Here is a 5,550-nt window from a genome sequence, read left to right on the forward strand (position 1 = left end):
CTTATCTAAAGGAATATTGACAACTGATTGCTGCTAGATGAAGAACAGCTGACCCTCCTAAAACAAAGACTTCTAGATAGGCTGACTAGATCCACCAGAAGGGCAAGTAGTGGGGAATGGCTGGGGGTGCCAACAACACAGCAGACAGTAACAGGGATATCAGAGTATAAGAGCTCTAGTTGTGTGAGGGAGCCTATGGGAGGGTGCCATCTGGGAAGGAGGTGTATAGTTGAATAAGATGGTTTTGGATGATCTGTGTGATACACATACACACACACACACACACATACAAAAAAACAACAACAACAAATTTTTAAAAATGTATTATATTTGAGGAGGAAGCATGGAAATTTACATTATGTTAATTAGTAAAGGTGATAAACATTACCATTGAAATCTACCCAATGACTTTATAAACATACATAGGCACCAAGGATCCAAGTGCAACCGATTATGACTAGTAATAATCAGATACATACAGATTAGAGATGCATGCGCCAGCATGCACCTATGTCTTAGTGTTAGTAGCAAAAACAATGAGTCTTTAAGAAACAGTATATTTTAGAATGAAATGGATCTCTTTTGAGGGTTAAAAACTCATTCATTTTAATGTCTTACAGGGCTTACACTGAGTTTAATATTGTATTATTGTATTAATTCAACTGTGAACCTAGAAACTTGCACCTACTTGTAAAAGAGATGTACTCTTTCTCTGGAGTGCGCTACTGAATATGTTAAAGCTGTAGTGAAATGCTTCTTCTAATCATGTAGTGGGAGGGAGGCTATGGGAGGGTGCTACCTGGGAAGTGGGTCTATAAAAAAAAAAAGTTCTTCAAAGCATAAAAATTTGCTCCTTAATAACTAGTAGATGTGAAAAACATTACCATTGAAATCTACCTGATGATTTTATATCCATGCTCAGATGCTAAGGAGCTCAGAAAGTAACTGAATGTGACTAGTAATAATCAGATATATAGAGATTAGAAATGCACATGCATCCTAGTGTCAGTTGTATTAAAAATGAATTTTTCTGCATGAAACTGTGTATTTTAATAAAGAAATGGAGATCTTTTTTAAAGATTAAAACCTCATTTAATTTTATGTCTTACAGGATTTATACTGACTACAATATTGTATAACTGTAATAATTCAACTGTAAACCTAAAACTTTACAGTCAATTTTGAACGGAAAAAAAAAGATTTTCTAGCCAAGGAGACTCTCTGAAAACTGATAATTTTATAAAAATGATTTGTAAGTCTTGTTGAAAAGCTACATTGTTTTCTGAAACCTAGAAAATAAATCCATACACCATGTTCTTGGGAGAAGTGACTGAGTTCATTGTTCAAACGCCTTTAAGCTGTACTAAACAGAATGTGTGTGACACTTTATTGGTGAGAAGATGGATAGATCAACTCAAAAGGTCTTTTCTGCTGCTAATTGCTAGATTAACACACTCTTGTTCATATCTCCTTGTATTTTCTAACAATTTTGAAAATCTCTGCTAGTGGAAAAACATTTTACGAGGAGATTGAAAGTAATTACAGTGTGGTTTTTTTTTTTTTGCCTAGAATATATAATCAATTTCATTTATTTCCAAAGTAAAACATTCACTGCAGGTTCAGTCTTTGAAAGACAACTTGATTACTTGTTACACAGAGCAAGTCAGAAGATATCATTCTCAGTCCTCAATCATAACTTCCTATTATGAAATGTTTATGCCCTAATCATTTTCCTATTGAACAGGGATCTGATTAACACATAACATTAATGTGTGTGCTTCATGAAAAACAGTCTACATAAGAAACATGTATTGTTATTCAAAGTAAATTGCTGTACTTAGGTCCTTTGCTTTAATTTTTTTCTTTGTTAGAGCCACATAATGCCTCAAATGTTTTAGAGAAGTACATTGATACAGAGTTCAAAATTAAATTATAAGTGTTTGAAGGCAGGCTAAATGAGTTTTCTCATAGTTATTGTCATGGTATTCTTGGGGGAAAAATGGAGGGTACTAAAGAGAAAAATGTTCATTCTTGTATGAAAGTCATCTTAAATTAACTTTATACTATAAAAATAGCCTGATTTTTGTGCACATAAACATCTATTTGTAAAAGTCTGAATGAAGGAAAAACAGTTGCCTTTAAAGTCGATAGTGATTTCTAATGAGGGAGGCACTGGAGAAAGGGAATATGAGAGTGATCTGTACACTGTAGGTATGTGTTGAAGTATCATATTGAACTCCGTTAATGTGTACAACGAATACACATTAAAATGAAAACTCCTGACTAAATTAAATTCAATGTATGTAACCTATATTTTCATATTTTCTCTGCATTTCTTGGTTTGGGCTTTTACTTAGGCATAATAATATTGTGAAAACCCCAAATTTCTTGTTTGCTCCCAATCAGCCAAACTCTTGTAGGATCTGCCCTAAGATGATACCATCTTATAATGTTTCCAGATATTTGCAATGTCCACTTTGTGAAAATTGTGCAAGTTGAGGCTTCAGCTCTAACTGCGCTGGCAATAATGCCCTCTCCCCTTTTCCTTGGCACTTTTCATTTGTATTAATCTCCGGAATGGTCACCAGTCTGCTTTATTCCCTTAAGGATTCCCACTCTCTGTAAGCAATCTCTTCAGTAATGTCTTGTGTAGTCATTTCCTCTGACTTGAAACATTCTCTGAATTCTGGAAGTCAACAAAACCTACAGCCCCTTCCCCATGGTTATACAAGTAGAAACGATTGCTGGGGAGGGGAGACTATGACTAGCAGAGTTAGCAGCAGGTTGGCAGGGAACACCGGGGACTTATTCTTGAGTCATTGTCCAAGTAGGGGTGGGGTTTTTAGTGATGCAACAGGTTTTCAAGTTGCTGTGATCCTGTAAGTAAACTCAATAAACTCAGTGGTTCATCAAGCTAGACTTGGGAGAATTGTTTCTCTGACCTGTCGTCAGTGTTATAGATGAGACAGATAAAACTATGCTCACACCTCCCAAGGAAAAGTCACATGTCTCTTCAGTGAATCTTGTTAGTATGCACCACCTATTTTCTTCTGTGATATCATTGCTCCAGATGTGCAAATTGGTGTGTTGTGTCTTGACTGTGATCTTCACTGGAGGATGATCTAGGGATCACCTTGGGAATCTTACATCTCAGCATTTTAGGCTTTATGGGGGTGCTGTTCAGGGTCCTTAAACATATTTCTAATCTTCTCCTTGGAAGGTAAATGATTATCCCAAGATTCTGGGAACCTATTGAGAAAGAAGGACAAGAATCTTAATAGTCCGTGTAGAACCCTTCATTGAGTCTTTCTTCATCTATCATTTCTTCACAGTGAATTGTGCCTTGCCATGGCAGGTTCAGAGACTTTCAGTTTCACTAGAGAATAAAGTTCAAGATTTTCACTCAGCTCTTGTAGTCCCAACTTTAGACACACTTCTAGAGATACTTAAGTTTATTAAATCATTAGTTCCTTTAGAAGTTTCTGTTTAGATATCTTTCTATTTATTTTTATTTATTATTTTATAAGTGTTTTACCAGCATGTAAGTGCAACTGTGTCATGCAATGCCTGTGGAAGCCAGAAGAGGGCACCAGATCTTCTTGAATTGGTATTACGAAAGGCTGTTAGCCACCATCTGCCAGCTGGGAACCAAACCCAGTGCCTCTGTAAGAGCAGCTAGTGCTTTTAACAACTGAGCCATCTCTCCAACCCCCTAGATATTTCCTTCTTTAGAAGCTTTGTCTAACTATCTAAGACTCTGCTAGCCACCTTTGCCATCAAAACACCCCTTTTTACCCTGGGTGGTATTCTCTGATCTCTCCCAACCAGTACTACATGTATCGTAAAACAAAGGAGATGTTTGATTTCTTCCAGCTTTTGGGAAGCAAAATATCTCCAGGTAGCACTTAGAACAAAGGATTGTTGTGTCCCATTCATTGTGTTTCCTTTAATATCCTGAGGCTCAGTAATAGTGGGAACCATGTCAGGGTCACCACTGAATCCCCAGGTCACCACTGAATCAGAACGCACTGTGCCTTCTGATTAGATGAGTCTTCCAAGAAATCAGACATTTCTGGGAGTTAAGTTGGGGACCGAGGATCAAAATGGAGAGAGCTTTCCACTTATACGCAAGCCCAGAGCCAGGTGGTCCCCAGAGGTTGGAGCCATCCTTTATAAGTCTGTCACCTTTCCTCTAGTTGTTCTGAGAATGCCCCATGGATTTGAAATAATTGCTTCCATATATTTTTTTAATGTGTTTGTGTGTATCGCCTGCATGTAGGTAAGTGCACCCGTGTTGTGCAATGCCCACAGAGGACAGAAGAGGCTGTCAGATCCCCTGGAACTGGAGTTATGGGCAGTTGTTAGCTGCCATGTAGGTGCTGCGATTCAAACTCGGGTCTTCTGCAAGAACAACCAGTGTTCTTAACCACTGAGCCATCTCTCCAGCCCTGCTTCCATATTTCAATTAACAGATGAAAACAGAAAGTTTGCATAGCAGATAATAAAAGTAAAAACTAATGTGTTGACATGGTAAGACAGGACATAGAAGTAGGACATAAATATTGTGTGAATGGACCATCTGTCTAGGAAGTCCTTCCAATAGAGTTAGGGAGATTATTTTATTGCCCCATTTTTCATAAAGTTTTGCTAATGAGCAACTGTGATAAACCTGTTCTGAGACTGTTCTGTGTATCTTGCTGGTTAAGATATATTGACTTTACCATACAGTGTATCTTTTTTTTTTTTTTTTTTTTCTGTGAAATACTTACTGTCAATGAGGAGATCAGGAGAGTTGATTGATTAGGGTCCCTAAAAGTTCAAACAAATCCAGAAATCAGAATTTATTCAACTTAAACCCACATCCCAGTGGACTCTTCTAGGTAGAAAATCATGTTTGCTTTTAATCAATGCCCCTGACTCTTAAAAACGGGCCTTGAAGACTTTGAACATGTCAACCAACTGGACTCCATTTGCCATGGAGGTCTCCCTTCATGGGAAACTTCAGGCTGAGGTCATCTAACATCTTCCAGCCTGTGGAAGTCTTACAGCTATACTCAATGGAAACTTTCACCTCTGCTTTCTGCAGTTGAAAGTTCTTGCTGATGCTAAGTACAAAACTGACATAAATTATCATCCCTCTGGTTCTGACTTATCTGCAGAGAGTTCTTCAGTCAGAAGCTGCTCCACCTTTTCCTTCACCTTGCTGGAACTCTACAGAAAATGACTGTGCCTCAGCCTCTTTGATGACAGACTTATCTGTCATTATATCTGGGGGAATAAATGTGGGGGACCTCCGGAAAGAAGGCCAAGGAGAAATATGTGTTATCCTCCTAACAGTATTGTAAGAACTTCCTAGACAGAGGGTGAGTTCATGTGATGTTTATGTCCACTTGTAGGTCCCACCCTGGCATGTCTGGAAGCCTCTTCAGCCTTCAGTGCAGCTTCCTCTCATCACTCTGCTGCATATTTCATCAGAGTCCTTGTATTTCTTATCCTCCACCTAAGCTGTTATCATACCCTGACTGCCTCTTGAGAGAAACCACAGTAACA

This window comes from Nannospalax galili, unplaced genomic scaffold (assembly GCF_000622305.1).
Source record: "Nannospalax galili isolate Female #2095 unplaced genomic scaffold, S.galili_v1.0 scaffold187, whole genome shotgun sequence".
In the NCBI taxonomy this organism is placed as follows: domain Eukaryota; kingdom Metazoa; phylum Chordata; class Mammalia; order Rodentia; family Spalacidae; genus Nannospalax; species Nannospalax galili.